Genomic DNA, 18,440 nt, shown 5'->3' on the forward strand with positions numbered 1-18,440 from the left:
ATATTATTTATTAAATATGCATTATAGAGCCATTAAGGTTGAAGAAGAAGGATGACTGGAAAGGCGAGCCGAGTGGCCACAACCAGTAACCTCCGGACGATCTCAAAAAAAAAAAAAAAGAAGAAAAAGAGAAAGGGAGAAAGAAAGAGAGAGAAGGGAATACAACAATAACAACGGTAAAGGAAAGAAGTTCAGCAGGTAGCAATTCGATGCAAAGTGCGGACGAAGTAACAAAATCTCCTTCTCATTTTTCGATTAACAAGATGTACGTTACAAGACCCAGAGGGCCAGAAAAAGAAAACATTACTACAAGACTTGAAAGGGATACACCAGAGACCACTTCAAGCTGTCGACTTCTCTTCCCGGTTCCATCCTTCTCAGTAGTATTTTTCAGTATGTGTGATAAGTCTCTCGGCTCTCGCCCCCCGCCTCATTCCGATCCATCCCGAAATCCCAACCCTAAGGGAAAATGGATGGGATAGAATTCAGGGGGCAGCAAAGGCAACAGCAGCGGCGATGACGACCTGCTTCAAGAAGAACCGGAGGTATCCCAGAGGCCGCGATGGCGTCGGAGGCATGCGCCACCACCGTGTGCTCCACGACAACCACCGTCGTAGGTACTCCGGCAAGGTCGGCATGCATTACTTCCACCGTCCCCGCAACAAGTTCTACTGTCCCACCATCAGTGCCGACCGCTTCTGGTCCCTCGGCCCCGACGACGTCAAGAATCCCGCCACAGCTTGTGACGACAACTCTGCCCCCTTGACTGGTGTCGCCCCGTTCGGCTACTCCGAAACTCTCGGCGAAATGCCCTCACCAGTGGTCCCCATTATTAAACCCCTGTTGTTGAAGGAATTCTCCCTCGAGCCCCCTTTAAGGCGACGGGAACCCTCGGTGACAGTTTGACAGCCGGAGAACTCGCAGGCCGCTGTTTTCCTCCTCACACTCCTCTTGGTCCATGGCATCCTCTCGAGGTTGGCCTCCAGGACGAGGGCCCCGACGGGAGAACTCCTTGGAGAGGTAGGGGGACTGAAGGTGGCGGAGAGCCGGCGGGGATGGCGAAGACTGGTGCGAAGGGTGCTCGGAGTCGAAAAGGACACCGATGGAGTGGCTAAGTGGCTAAACTCTCAGGCGAAAGAAAGGTGTCGACCCTCAAACGAAGTGAAGCCCCTGGAGTAAAGGGGGGGCTTAAATAAGCAACGGGGCCTGGTACAGTTATGGTGGCAGATATCCCTAGGCCAACCAATGCCCGTCACGTGTCCCACTCACCGTGGCATTGGGTTGACCATTCGCGGACCACTATGGCGTGACGCTTAGGATTACGCCCTGGTGGGAGTTCCGAAAGGACTTTTGGATGGCCCTAATCAAAAAAAGGCTCCAGCATGCACGCATTAAATGCCAAGATTTTCGAGGGCGATCGTGTGCAGAATTCAAGGAAACGACTTCGACTGTGAAAATTTTCTGTACTTCCTTCGCTCGAAGCACGAACTCGGAAGTAAGGGGACTGGTGTTGGGTATAAAACTCCCCCAACCAAAGTTCGTGTCAGGAGTGACCCCACGGGGATTCCACCGGCATCCAACTTCAACTGCAGGTATACTTCGTCGGACTCCTACGGGAGCCGGACTCCATCTCCAACTTCAACTGCAGGTAAACTTCGTCCGGACTCCTATGGGAGCCGGACTCCGTCTCCAACTTCAACTATAGGTAAACTTCGTCCGGACTCCTATGGGAGCCGGACTCCGTCTCCAACTTCAACTGCAGGTAAACTTCATCCGGACTCCTACGGGAGACGGACTCCATATCCAACTTCGACTGCAGGCAAACCTCATCCGGACACCTATGGGAGCCGGACTCCGTCTCCAACTTCAACTGCAGGCAAACATCGTTCGGACTCCAACGGGAGCCGGACTCCATCTCCAACTTCAGCTGCAGGAAAACTTCATCCGGACTCCTACGGGAGCCGGACTCCGTCTCCAACTTCAACTGCAGGTAAACTTCATCCAGACTCCTATGGGAGCCGGACTCCGTCTCCAACTTCAACTGCAGGTAAACTTTGTCCGGACTCCTACGGGAGTCGGACTCCGTCTCCAACTTCAACTGTAGGTAAACCTCGTCCGTACTCCTACGAGAGCCGGACTCCATCTCCAACTTCGACTACAGGCAAACTTCATCCGGACTTCTATGGGAGCCGGACTCCATCTCCATCTTCGACTGCAGGCAAACTTCGTCCGGACTCCTACGGGAGCCGAACACCATCTCCAACTTCAACTGCAGGCAGACATCGTCCGGACTCCTACGGGAGATGGACTCTGTCTCCAACTTCAACTGTAGGTAAATTCGTCCGGACTCCTATGGGAGTCGGACTCCATCTCCAACTTCAACTGTAGGTAAACTTCGTCCGGACTCCTACAGGAGCCGGACTCCGTCTCCAACTTCAACTGCGGATAATCTTCGTCCGGACTCCTACGGGAGCCAGACTCCATCTCCAACTTCAACTGTAGGTAAACCTCGTCCGGACTCCTATGGGAGCCGGACTCCGTCTCCAACTTGAACTGCAGGTAAACCTCGTCTGGACTCCTACGGGAGCCAGACTCCGTCTCCAACTTCAACTGCAGGCAAACTCCGTCCGGACTCCTATGGGAGCCAGACTCCGTCTCCAACTTTAACTGCAGGTAAACTTTGTCCGGACTCCTACGGGAGCCAGACTCCATCTCCCACTTCAACTGTAGGTAAACTTCATCCGGACTCCTACGGGAGCCGGACTCCGTCTCCCACTTCAACTGCAGGTAAACTTCATCCGGACTCCTACGGGAGCCAGACTCCGTCTCCTACTTCGACTGCAGGCAAACTTCGTCTGGACTCCTATGGGAGCCGGACTCTGTCTCCAACTTCAACTGCAGGTAAACTTCATCCAGACTCCTACGGGAGTCGGACTCCGTCTCCAACTTCAACTGCAGGTAAACTTCGTCCGGACTCCTACGGGAGCCAGACTCTGTCTCCAACTTCAATTGCAGGAAGACTTCGTCCGAACTCCTACGGGAGCTGGACTTCGCCTCCGACTCCAGCTATAGGTGGGATTTATCCGGGCCCCCACGGGAGCTGGACATCCATCCTGAACTCCTACTGAAGGTCTCGACCTAGATTCCTCAACAAATGATCTCCATCCGAGCTTCTGCGAAAATCAGACTCCAATCGAACTTCAGCCGACAAGTCTGGACCCCCTGGTAGGCCGCAGTAAGGGCCACGACTCTGCTCCACTCCCTGCAGCGGATCCTACGTGGCTCCATTACTCCCTGGCGGGCCGCAGTAACGGCCACGATTCTGCTCCACTCCCTACGGCGGATCCTACACGGCTCTATTACTCCCTGGCAGACTGCAGTAACAGCCACGATTCTGCTCCACTTCCTGCAATGGATACTCTATGCAATTTCACTACTCCCTGGTGAGTCGCGACAACAGATGCCGCTCCACTCCCCGCAACTGATTCCACATGGCGAGCCATGATGACAGCCACGACTCCACCCCATTACTCTTCATGATTAATTCCTCCTGGCCCCGTACGGCCCATGATGAGGCGATCATAAACAGTCGCTATCAATCCTCTGCTCCCCCCGTCTATAAAAGGGGACCCCAGATACGTTATTCTCTAAGCTCTATTTTCTATCCCAAAACTCTACTAAAATTTTCGTTCGAGCACTCCATTCTTGTTGAGGCAGAGAACTGACTTGAGCGTCGGAGGGTCTTGCCGGAGCAACCCCACCTCCGGTTTAGACTTCTTTTGCAGGTCCCGACGGCGACCGCGACTCCCTCGACTCCAGCTTCTCCGGTGCAGATGGATTTTTGCACCAACAAATGCTATCCTCAATTCACTACCGAAATCCTACCTACCCTTTCTCAGTCATTATAGAATGATGAAGTTTACGGTAAACTACTATGATTTGCTAGGGTTACTACAGACTTTTGAAAAGGAACACCAGCTCCAGAAGGAGCCGGTGAATTTAGTGGAAGGTTCATCTATAGGGCGTCGATCCTTTAAGAGAGAAAAGAAGAAAAAGGTACAAAAATCTCGTGCCATTGATCCCAAGCAGAGTAAAACATCAAAAATTAACAAGAGCCAAGTAGAGTGCTTCTTTTGTAAGAAGCTAGGTCATTGGAAAAGAAATTGTCCTGCTTATATAGCCATCCTTGACCCAAACAGGCCTAAGAATAAGAGAAAGAGGTAAGTGGTTGCTTCACAAGATATTTATATGATAACACTTTGTAATTTTTCTATTTATGATACTACTACCTAGGTATTGGATACCGAAAGTCTAATTAATATATGCAATTTGTTACAGGGACTACAGGTAAGTAAGAAGTTTCGAGAGAGCGAGCGGTTCCTTAACCTTAGAGATGGAAGTCTTGTTCTAGTTCTGGCCTTGAGAACTTTGCAGCTTGTTTTCGAGTCTAGTAGTATCATGTTGGATGATTGTCATTATTATCCCTCCTTTATGATGAATGTCATCTCTGTAGGCCTTTTGGCCAAACTTGGTTACATATTTATAATAAAAGATGATTTTTGTGATATCATTATGAATGATACTACAATTATGCATGGACAATTAAAATATGATATATAGACAATATCATGGTCTATTAGTGTAATGTACACACCTAGTAAACATCCCAAAATAGATAATGTCAGTGAATCCTACCTTTGGCATTGTAGGCTTAGTCATGTGAATAAGAATAGGATTGACAGGTTAATCAAAGAATATATCCTTGAAATAGATGATTGTGAATCATTGCCTACCTGTGAGTCCTGTCTACTTGATAAGATGACTAAATCACCTTTTAAAGGAAAAGATTAGAGAGCCAGCGATGTCCTAAGTCTAATGCATACTGATGTATGCGGGCCTATGAACATAAGTGCCAGAGGAGGATACTACTACTTCATTACATTTACAGATGACCTATCGAGTTATGGGTATGTCTATCTTATGAAGCATAAGTCAGAATCATTTGAGATGTTCAAATGATTTCAGCTGAAGTAGAAAAATAAACTGAAAAGAATATTAAGATTCTTCGATTAGACTGAGGAGGTGAATACCTCACCAGTGAGTTTCTGACATATCTGGAAGAGAATGGGATTCTTTCACAATGGACCCCTCCTAGAACATCACAACATAATGGTGTGTCTGAGAGAAGGAATAGATTAGACATGGTCCAATCCATGATGGGTCTTGCGAGTTTGTCAATCCCCTTTTGGAGATTGCTCTAGAAACTGCCTGCTACATTTTAAATAAGGTATCCAGTAAGTCTGTTGATAAAACTCCATATGAGATATGGATTGGGCGTAAACCAGTACTCTCACACCTTAGGGTCTAGGGGTGTCCAGCTTATATCAAGCATTTAAAGATAGATAAGCTTGGATCGAAGTCTGATAGATGCTTATTTGTAGGGTACCCAAAGAAAATTAAAGAGTATTACTTCTACCTCACTGTAGAACAAAAGGTGTTTGTTAGCAGCCAGACAGTCTTTTTGGAAAAGAAGTTTCTTGATGAAGGAGCTAATTCCTGTAAAATTGAACTTAATGAAGTTCATGAGGTAGAACGACTGACACATACAGAATTGGATTCGATTGGTGAATTGAATCTGAAATCGATAAAGGCACTATTAAGAAGATCCGATAGAGTACCGTGTCAATCGAACAGATACTATGATTTCTTGATCTGGGATGGTGATCCCATTAAACTTGCTGAGAATGATGAGGATCCGATCACCTATATGGGGTCATGCAAAGGCCCGACTCTCAAAAATGGCTTGAGGCCATGAAGTTTGAGATGGAGTCCATGGAGATCAATAGTGTATAGACACTAGTTGATCTGCCTGAAGGCATAAAATCTATAGGATGTAAATAGATTTTTAAAGAGGAAAAGAGGAGCGGATAGGAAGGTAGAGACCTATAAATCCCATCTAGTTGCCGAGGATTACCGTCAGCATTATGGTATTGACTATGATGAGACGTTCTTTCTTGTGGCAATGCTCAAGTCCATCTAAATTATACTTGCTATCGCTGCACACTTAGATTATGAGATCTGATAGATGGATGTCAAAATTACTTTCCTTAATGGAAAACTGAAAGAAGAGATGTATATGATACAACCTAAAGGGTTCATATCCACAGATGAGTCGAAAGTGTGCAAGCTGAAAAGGTCTATTTATGGACTTAAGCAGGCATCGAGGAGTTGGAACATGCATTTTGATAAAGTGATTAAAACGTATAGCTTCGTTAGGAATGGAGAAGAGCCTTACATCTACAAGTGAAATTTCAATTTTGTGATTATTTTTCTTATGCTGTATATGGATGGCATACCGTTACTAGGAAATGACATCCGGACTTTGCAGAGTGTGAAGCTGTGGTTATCATCACAGTTCTCCATGAAGGACTTAGGAGAAGCATCCTACATCCTAGGGATGAAGATCTATAAGGGTAGATCCAGAAGGTTGCATGGATTGTCCTAATTTACGTATATTGATGCCTTGTTGAAGTAGTTCAACATGGATAATTCTAAGAAAGGCTATCTTCCGATAGGTCACGAAATTACTCTTTTCAAGAAGGACAGGCTGACAACTCCTGAGGAGAAAAAGTGAATGAGTAGAATACCATATGCTTCGACAGTGAGATCTATCATGTATGCTGTGATATGTACAAGATCGGATGTGGCCTATTCACTAGGGGTAGTGATAGGTACCAGTCAGATCCAGATAAGAAGCATTGGAAGATTGCGAAAGCAATGCTTAAGTATTTGAGAAATACTAAAGACCAATGACTTATCTATGGAGATTCTGATCTGAAACTTGTGGGATATACTGATTCCAATTTTCAGTCAGATTGTGATAACAGCAGAAGCATGTCAAACTACATATTTACCTTGAATGGAGGAGCTATTTGCTGGAAGAGTTTCAAGCAACATACTTTGGCCGATTTTGTATGCGAAGCAAAATATATTGCTGCATCGGATGCTACAATGTTCTGCGCCGCTATCACCTGGTGTGAGAGATTGTGAACCATGGTGACATCGAGCTTCAGAAGATCGATGGAAAGGAGAACCTAGCAGACCTCTTCACTAAAACTCTTGGGATCAAAGAGTTCAATAACTTCAAATAGAAGATGGCTATAAAATACTGTCCCGATTGGCTTTAGTCCATGTGAGAGTTGTTGAAAATTATATCGTAAAACCAATCATGTGATGATTGAGTTCATCCTTGTATATGAATTATTGATCAATTGAATAATAGTTATTCTGACATTTTTCATCACAAAATGACATCTTTCTTGAACTCTTGTATTGTGATGAAGTCCCTAGAACTATGTCAGTGTACGATAAAGAGAGGATTTATCGTATAGCTCTTAAATATGTTCGCGACCAAATGATACATCATTATGGATAATGATGTTTATCGAGCGGAGATCATTATGTGCCATATGGATTAGTTATCCTCTTAACCAAAGAGTGTGGTGACACTAGTATGGCATACAGATGAGATGTAGGGGTACATCATCACTGAACAAGTAACTTACCTGCTGAGCATTCTGCTGTCAAGAGCTTCTCGCGAAACATATGGATATAAGTATCTTTCAGACCTGAGATCATCATAGTGACTTGCAAGCAACTCACTGTATTTTGATGTCGGACTATCTGAATTTCTAATGCAGTGACAGAAGGCTACTGGATATAGTCAAGTACTTACGAAGTCTGTGTGTGGATCAAGATGGGATTGACTCCTCTGGATTATTGGAGTTGATGTATCGTTGTATTTTAATTTAGTAAAGCCTTGGCCAGGGTAATCTTTGAGATGGATTTGAAAGGTTAAAATACAATGCAAATGAAGCAATCTCGGTTGACAGTTAACCTGAGAACATCCTAGAGCATCCAGGATCAAAAGAATGAATTATGCGGTAACCATGTGTATGGTTTTGAAATATTCTTTTATGATAATTCAATCTATCTGGACATCAAAACCATTGCTAGATGGTATCTCGATTAGTACAGAAATTAGTTTCTGTGCTATCGACTTAGTGTTTGAACCTATGGAGTTACGCACACACGTCAGACAAAGTAGAAAGAAATTGACCTATGTTTATTTGTCCAATTTGAAAGTACTTGACTTGATTAAACATATAAGCTAACTTGATTGAGAATTAAGTTATGGGTCAAACGAGATTGAAGAGTTAACTATGTCTAGCTAGCACTACACTGAGGTTCAGGTTTGATCCCGGGGATGAATAATTTTTGATCTATGATTCATGGAACATATGAAAGATTGAATTTAAGTGCTAATTAATTATAGATTAGATCTAAATTAATTGGACTTAAATAGATCTAAAATCTAAGTTAGACTTGGTACAAATGTCCTAAAGAGTTTGGGATTGACAGTTTGTCGAAATTGCTTTGAACCAACTTCGAATCAGATTCAAATCAGCCCTGTTTTTGATGAGATATGAGTATTCCTACTTGCACTGAGAATACACCCTCAGGAAGCATGTCCAAAACCTATTTGGTGCTTATTTGGGGCATCCCAAGTGGGTGAGAGATTGGGTGCAAGTTGATTGTCATATGTGATGACAATTATTATACCTCATATAGGAATCCTTCTTTCATGAGTATTGGACCAATTCAAATCAAATTTGAATTAGGAGTCCTAATCTCATTGGATCATGACAATCATCTATAAATAGAGACGGTCTCTATCTATGGATGAATAGCAATAGCATAGCAAACAAATTAGATTGAGAGAAGAGAAAAGAGAGAGAAAGGCATGAGAAGAGAGAGAGGTCCTTTCCTCCCTTTGGCCTCTCCCCTTGTTGCCGCTCCTCTTCCTTTGGGCATGGGGTCTCTTTGGGTGTCCCACATGCTAGTTTGAGGAGTCACACCAGTACATCTCATCCTTCGATTGATTGTGTTGCGAAGTTAATTGGATTAGAGTTCATCCTGCTTTCCTATGACGTCTGACGTGCATGCAAAGTAAAGGATCTACACATCTAGACCTCTGTGAAGATTTATATTCTTAAATTTTGATGGCATAATGGAAGGATTAGGTATTTAAAATTTTTATTAAAAATACCCAATGTACCAAAATCCTAATGCCTAGAAACTCTTGACTATATCAATCAAAGTACAATAAAATAAATTTGGATCAGAAGAATACCTATAACACTAATCCAATTTTTATGAGGTGTCCAAGTGTCTGCCCTCCAATGGTGATCCATAGAAAAATTAAACCAAGGACAGCACTCTTTCTTCACCTTGCTTCAAAAGTTCTAGCCCCTAGAACTCAACCAGCCATCAATCGATCAGATCTTCTTCCAGACCTGAGTCTAAATCTTTCTGAACTATCCACTAAACTTGACCTCCTTTTTCTAGACCTCTTAAACCCTTAGAGCTATTAGGATTAGGCTTGTCTTAAAAGATCAAGCCTTGTCCTAAAACCTAGAGTTGTAAGAGAGGGAGAGAAGGACTGGATAGGGGATGTAAGAATTGAATGATCACCCCATCTGCCATCCCCTATTTATAGCACTAGATGGGGCACTAACAGAGAAGGCACACATCATCTGAAAAGGTATATCAAGTCCTCGTATCACTTATCTGAGAGTCCCTAAACAAAAGGACTCTTCAAGAGGTGATACGTCGATTCCTGCCTTCTCACGTGCACACGCCTAGAACAAGATATTTTTTGTATCTCTTCACACATCAGATTAGCATAAAATTTTGCCACATGAACCTTTATTCAAATAAAAAGGCCATCACCAAATGACACATTATTCAGATAAGAGTTCATATTTGAAAAAAACTCTTCACCGAAGAGACACACGAGCACCTTCTCCCTATCCCGCACGCCCAGAAAAGGGTGTGAAAAGCAACCTTTCTTAATCTGATAATTTTTTAGATTTTTACCACATGATCAGCACTTAAAACTAATCCTTATCACAAAAATTATCAGATAAAAAGTTGCTTAAGACTCCCTAAATAGAAGGAGTCTTCACGTCCCTTCATGCATCCAGAAAAACCTGTCACACGTGCAGCAATAATTTGAGCAATTTATTTATGTATAATCTGATAGATTTTTCATACTCAAAAAGGTGTGCTAGGTGGCTCATCATCTGATCTACTTGTCATGAAAAATAGAGGCTCAAAATAGAAGGATTCTTAGTCTTTCTCCATGCCATAAATAAAGTGCACATGCATTTTGCATATTAGCGCCAAGAGTCCTTCTTAAGATGGACTCTTACTTATTTGGCGTGTACACCAGATGGCTCTTTTTGGCTACTTCTAGGTGGCTTGACCTTACCCAAATGCTCATCAAATTAGGCTAGCAAATAAGTAAGGCATGAGATCAAATTGATCTCTAAAAGAGCTAGGGATTCCACACGTGCTAGCATGCTTACCGAAACCCTGATTGAATCCAAAATTCTACTCAACTTTTTTAAAAAGGGTCCTTGGCTAATTTCTATATGTAAATGATCCATTGGGTTTCACATCTATCTAGTAGTAGATTTGGATGCAAGTTGACCTAATTTGATTAGAATTTAATCTAACCGATTTAGGTCCAATCGAACTAACCCAATTTAAGTAATTAGAACTCTTTCTAATTGGCATTCGAATTAAACTCTTTAATTTGATAAAAAATCTACAAGTCAAGATTGACATCTAGCAATATATCATGACTATTCAAAAAATATAAAAATTTAATAAAAATATCAAATATATCCTTCAGTGGTAAGTTACCATGCAATACAATCTTTCAATCATTCCAGCACCCTAAATATGTTCATGAGTATGGAATCATGTCAAACTCAAATAATATTCATATCGATTCTCAATTAACCAATGATGACTCAAATGAAGAAGTATGAGAATTTTTTTCTAATCTTCTTCCTATTTTTAGTCAAAAAATTTTTTCTAAGTCATCTACGAATGAGAATACACAGGATGCGATCTCCTCTTACTAGGAGTGATTGATTCTAGTTGACCTACTCACAACCTTCGTACACACTCCTACCATATCAGAATATCCCGTACATGTCTAAAGTCATGCTTGAGTATGAACCAAAATATGAATTCATGTGCACAAGATTTCATGATGATCTCAGGTCTAAGGATCACTTGCACAACTCCCACTTAGAGAACCATCTTTGATATGCAAGTAAGGCTTCCATAAGATGTTCTCTTTCATTGAGTCAATTCAGTGGACTCATTTCTTAGATGAGCATCCACATCCTTGTATTAGTGTCCCACACAAGTTGCTAGTAAGATCTACCACCGACTCCATCGAGCATACATAGGATGTGCCAATCTATTCAGAATATTGATCTCCGACTCAATGTTCCTTCGATCAGGAATATTTAAGATTAGAATTTTAGAATTTTAGGTCTCACTAGCATGACCCATTCATATCTCCTAAAATTATTATCCTAATATTTGAGGTTCATCATAATCTTAGTCATAATAAGAAGCAGCTAACATGATGAATCAATACCTCATTTTATTATTCAATAATAAATATCATTACATGAGTTGAAAAATTATGAAAAAATGTTTCATCGCAACACACTTGTGATTGGCTTATAGGGTACTCTTTTTTCAATCTCTCATTTGCACTAAAGCCAATTGCCTTTGTATCTCAATCCCATACAATCAAGATGACGATCAAATAGCTACTGTGGTATGGCCTTAGTGAATGGGTCTGCTATATTGTTCTTTGTATCTACTCGTTCAAGGATAATATCTTGTCTCCCTACAATTTCTCGAACGAGGCAGAAGTGTCTAAGGATGTGCTTAGATCTTTGATGAGACCTAGGTTCTTTAGCTTGAATAATGACTCCAGTGTTATCATAATAGAGTGGCACCGATTCTTCAATCTCAGGAACTACTCCTAAATCTATGATGAACTTCTTCATCTAGATAGCTTCCTTAGCTGCTCACTAACAGTGATATACTCTATCTCAGTAGTTGAGTCAGCTACTATCTGCTACTTAAAACTCTTTCAACTCACTGCCCCACCATTTAGGATAAATACATACCCTGATATTAACTTACTATTATCTGGATCAGATTGAAAACTAGAATCTGTATATCCCTCTAGTTTCAACTCTAATCCTCCTCCATATATAAAAAAATATCTTTAGTCCTTCTTAGGTACTTCAGAATATTTTTCACAGCTTTTCAATGATCCTCCCCTGGATCAACCTAAAATCTGCTAGCTACGCCAAAGCATAAGCTACATTAGGCCTGGTACATAGCATAGCATACATAATTGATCCCATAGCGAAGCATAAGGGATTTCACTCATCCTCTTTCTCTTTTCTGGTGTCTCAGGATATATTTTTTTATAGAGACGTATACCATGACTTGCTGATAGGTAATCTCTCTTACTAGCCTCCATATTAAACCTCTCTAATATGAGATCTATGTACCATGATTGGAATAAGTCTAACATCTTTTTAGATCTATCTCTATAGATCTTTATACCCAGTATATAGGATGCTTCACCTAAATCTTTCATGAAAAATTTATTCGATAGCCAAGTCTTGATCGATTGCATTATTAGGATATCATTCCCAATGAGCAGTATGTCATTGACATCCAAAATCAAGAAGACAACAGCACTCCCACTTATCTTCTTATACACACATGGTTCATCCTTATTTTTGATAAAGTCAAACTCTTTGACTGTCATATCAAATCAGATGTTCCAGCTCCTCGAAGCCTGCTTTAATCCATAGATGGATTTTTTTAGCTTGCTTACTTGATTTGCCTTCCCACTTGAGACAAATCTCTCTGACTGAGTCATATAGACTTCTTCCTCTAGATTACCATTGAGGAATGCAGTCTTGACATCCATCTGCCAGATTTCATAATCATATTATGGACTTGAGCATAGCCACTGATAAGAAGGTTTCATCATAGTCAATTCCTTACTTTTGTCTGAAATCTTTTGCCACCAACCTAGCTTTGTAGGTTTTCACTTGGCCATCTACTCTGATCTTTTTTTTGAAGACCCACTTGCACTCTTTTGGGATCACACACTCAGGTGCATCAACCAAGGTCCACACTTGGTTGGTGTACATCGAGTCTTTATCAAATTTCATAGCTTCCAGTCATCTGTCTGAGTCTCTACTCATGATAGCTTCCGAATAGGTCAGTGGATCATCATCTTGAATGATATTAATTGAATTATCATTCTCAATGACAAAACCATATCTCAGAGGTGCTTGACGCACTCTATCTGATCTAGCACTAAGCTTATGTCCAAAAATATTTTTGACATAAGCAGGACAGCCCCAAGTCTTAAGATGTTTAAGATTAGGCTTCTTTCCCTTTCATATCTCATATAGTGTGCTTGCAACAGACTTTAAAGACATCCTGTTTAATATGTATGTGGCAGTCTCTAGGGCATTATCTCTAGAAAGATATTGAAAGATCAGTGAAGCACATTATGGACTGCACCATATCCATCAAAGTACGATTCTTCCTTTCTGCTATACCATTTAACTGAGATGTATAAAGAGGGGTCCATTCAGAGAGAATATCTTTACTTTTAAGATGATCAAAAATTCACTGGATAAGTATTCTCCTCCTCGATCAAGAATATCTTTACTTTGGATTTATGTTTCATAGGATACACATATCCGAACCTTGATAAATCATCTGTAAAGGTAATAAAATAAGAGTATCCACCTCTAGCCTGAGTTGTCATTGGTCCACATACATCCATATGTATTAGGGCTAACAACTCACTTGCCCTCTCTCCATGTTCAAAAAATAGGGTCTTGGTCATCTTACCCATAAGCCAAGATTCACAAGTTTTGAATGATTCATAATCATACGGGTCAAAGAATTCCTCTTTGTATAACTTGTTTATCCTTGACTCGCTAATATAACCAAGATGGCAATACCAGAGATATGTAATATTCACATCTTTTCTCTCTTTTTTCATATTTTTTTTAATATAAAAAATATTTTCATTGAGTGCAAGAATTAAAAGATTATTATCAATATAACCACTGCCATAAGAGTCATTAGAAAAGAAAATAGAGCATCCATTTCCCATTAGCCTTATTTCATAACCTTATTTTAATAACAAAGGTATAAAAATAATATTTCTAATAATCTTTGGCATGTAATAACAGTCTTTCAATACTAAAATTTTGTTTGAAGGTAAATCAAGCATACAGGTTTTCACAGCCTCTACGCTAATGGACTCTCCACTTATGCCATAAAGCTCGAGGTCACCTCTTTTCAGACCTTTGATATTCTGTAGTCACTGTAATGAATTACAAATATGCGATCAATAGGCAGTATCTAATATCCAAGTATCAGAGTCTGATCCACTCAATAAAAATAGATTTGTATCATATACACACATTTTGGTGCTATACTTGCACCCTGCTTCAAACTTGCAAGATTATTCTTGCAATTATACTCCCAATATCTAAACTTGCCACAAAATAAATAGCTAATATTCATATGAATATCTTTTGCCTTCTCATTATTATTGACCATCCCAAGGTCAGAAATATTCAGAACATTAGAGTTCTTCTCTAATATAAACCTAACTTGCAAGTTTCTCAACCCATCCACATAGTTGAGATAGGTCAACATATTTTTATCTGTAGTGTTATGCAGTGAAAATAAAGAAGCCATAATACAGACTTAAATCTACATAAATAAAGAATAATAGTATAAGCAAACCACTCAAGTTTGACATGCATAACTAGTTAAGGACTTTTAAAAACTAGTTATATCTCCACTATTTTATCAGATACCATAGTCCTCTTTTATGGCAAACAAAAAATTTTAATCTGATTTCTTAATGGGGTTGAAACCCTAAACCCTTATTGAAGCCTTGTGGATATCACAATAAATCTTAATAATTTCAAAAGTAGGAAAATCTATCCAATTGCATCTCATGCAACTCTCAACATAAACTTTACCTCTAAAAATACTCATAGCCTTGTGGATATCATAATAAATTATAGTATTTTAAAGTTTAGTCAAACCCTTCATTTTCATACAGTCATATCTGAAAAATACTACCCTTGTGGATATCATAACAAAGCAACATATCCAAAATATACCGTAAAATATCTGATATGCATCAAGACAAACCCACATCAATCTTTATAGCAAGCTTTATGGATATCACAACAGACCTACTATGATTTTTGATAGAATATTGACTAGACATGAAGGAAGACATATGTAGTGTTCAAAATATTGAGCTACCATCATTCAAGATTTGAACTAATCTAATTGGTCAAAAAAGTATTAAGATTGATGGGGGTCCTCTCGTTGCTTTTCTTAGACACCAATAAAATTAGTCAGACCCATAATGGAACTAATTAAATAACCATCGTACTTAAAATACTCCTTAGACATCAATTAATTAATTGATTCAAAAAATAGATTAGCTACTGATTTATAATACTATGACTTAATATAATTTTTATGAGAGCTTTAATGGTCTCAAGCACATCCTAATTCAATCACAATGATGCACTATTATAGTTATATCTTAATAATCATAACAACTAATCATGGCATCTATTCATATATCTAAGATATGAAATCATTATCATTCAATATGATTATAACTAAGCATCTCAAGCATATCACATATGCATAAAGTTCTAATAACTTGCATAAATACAAAATATTCTTTTCATGGTTCTTCTTCTTAGGACATCACAATGGCACCCCTACATGCCATAAGAGTACCCTATTGAATAGAAAGAGAGGATCTCTGAACCTTACTTTCTCTTATGATCGGATGGCCTAGTGATGAATCTCAATTAAAGTACTAAGCTACTAAAAAAATTCTACACATACATCATGCATTTTATATTTAAAATATATCTCTAAGACATACTAGAGTTTGGATGTTCAATCGGGTTCAACCCTTGAGCCGACTTGAACCAAACTAAAAATCCATGCTTGATCACAATCAAGATAATAATTTAACCATTGATTATATAGATCAAGGTAGGCTCTGATACCACTATTGGATTTTAGTGGCATAGTAAAAGGATTAGGTGTTTAAAATTTTCATTAAAAATACTCGATGCACTGAAAATCCTAATGCCCAGAAACTCTTGACTATATCAATTAAAGTATAATAAAATAAATTTAGATCAGAAGAATATCTATAATACTAATCCAATTTTTATGAGGCATCCAAGTATCCATCCTCCAACGATGATCCACATGAAAATTGAACCAAGGACAGTGCTCTTCTTTACCTTGCTTCAAGAGTTCTAGCCCTTAGAACTCAAGCAGCCACCAATTGATCAGATCTTCCTCCAGACCTGAGTCTGAACCTTTCTGAACCATCCACTAGATTAGATCATATTTTTTTAGACCTCTTAAATGTTAGATGTGTGCCCTAGATGCCAGATTGGCTGACATATTCCTGTACAAATATAAGGATAAATTTATAATTTTGATTATAAATAAATAAAAAGATTATTCTACTATCACATTGTGTATATTATGTCTGTGATACATCCTTTGAGTTAGTAGGAATATTAATTCATATTTTCAAGAGTTGAAAATTTAAAGCATGAATTTACATAACTAACTCATAAACAGCTCCTGACCATAGGATCATCACGAGGATGGTGATCGATCCAGAAGGTTGATGTACGATCACTTTCTTAGAGTAGATGTGTCTCGAGTCTATGGTGTGGAGATACCAGAGTGAGAGTATAGATATTCATTGAGAATGAGAGTACTGAGCGTGACCACCTCGAGTAGTCAGAAGGAAGTCTACCTTCTCATCGATGACTAGCTCGATGCTGCAGCTGTGCATCTAGTTCTTTGACCTGAGGTGCATCGATAGTTCACCTTGAGTGTGTTATAGTTTGACTATACTATAACTCAATCTCCTAGCCATTCGAAACCTTGAGGTGTATGTTGGCTGTAGCATATTCATTGTAGGAACTAGATCGCACCAAGAAGGGATCTATGAACCTCGATTGATGAGAGTAGTAGTCCTATGATGATCGAAAGATCGAGTCCTTAAGCCCATGGCCATGGCAGAGTGAAATAATAGAAAAGGGTTTTCCATTGAGGTTTCACATCAGACTTGGATCGATCGATTGATTCATATGACTGATGTTGGGTTTGACGAGTTTACCTTAACCCTAATTCAGTCAAGACTCATGATAGAGGAACTCAATCACACAGATAGCTGCACCGAGAGGTTCGTCTTCATTTCTGATGGATTACCATCATATACTGCTAGGTGTCACTAGTGGATTTTGGGAGCAATTAGACGATCTTGATGATCGATCATTCTAATTGTCTGAATCAGAAGAGTTCTGATCCATCGAAAGGAGTTTCGATGATGTCGATGATGAGATCACGACATGTCTCATTACCATACAAAAATGAACCTAACTGGGTCACACAAATAAGAGTTAGGATCTGGATGTCATCAATTGAGCTGTCCAGTTTGATTGATTTGGATTAGATCTAATTAGGTTCAAAAAAATCATGCTAGCACACGATTGAGCCTAACTTTCTCCTCGTGCAATCTTTTTCATCTTGACTGAGCCAAATATGTTTTGACTCACCTAGAGAACCTTGAGAAGATTTTTCTCTATCTGACTAGAGTCAGTCCAGCTCTGAAAAGTTTTATCTTAATTCATGAGATGAATTTAAGACAGCACCTACCAATTTCTGTCACCTACCATTTCTATTTTAGGACATCGGTCAAACGTTGACTTATGGATCTTAAACTGAAGGCCACTTGGCAAGAAGTCATTGGAGAGTTTTTGTAGAGTGTCCACTTGCTAAATTAGGCCTCAAAGTGGGTGCCAAGATCAGATTGGGCATGCCCCCAAGTGGATAAGGATAGAGTCCCATGAGATGAGGACTCTATGCCTTGATCGACTCAAACTGTTGGGCACCAACCTCACTATGTTTATCCAGTGTTGGCACCAATAGTAGGAGGGTTTGGTGGGATTCTTATCTAATATGATTAGATGACATCACTCCACCAATTAAATTTTTTTCAAAATTAATTAGAATTTTTTGATTGGTCGAATGATGTGGCACTGCATGGCACAGCAAGGTCTATTTAAACCCTGTCTGCACCTAAGGTTTAGAGAATCTACTCAATTCCTAGTAAAAGCCTGATATCCCTCCACTTCTCCACATTTCCTCTAGTCTTCATTCTCCCCTCTTCACGTTCAAGAAGTTGGGCATCCATCTGGTGCTTGTCCAAGGCGTGGTGGCTTCCTGATTAGAAGGCTGCAGAGATTTGTCGAGAAGCTGCTGCTCCAGCTTCAGAAGATCTTTGAAGATCTTTCAGATCAGGATCCAGATCTGATTTTTGGAGCAAAGATTTGAGAAGAAAAGATAATCCAGATTCTGCTCGAGTGGATACCGATAGA

This window comes from Elaeis guineensis, chromosome 7, assembly GCF_000442705.2.
Source record: "Elaeis guineensis isolate ETL-2024a chromosome 7, EG11, whole genome shotgun sequence".
Lineage (NCBI taxonomy): Eukaryota > Viridiplantae > Streptophyta > Magnoliopsida > Arecales > Arecaceae > Elaeis > Elaeis guineensis.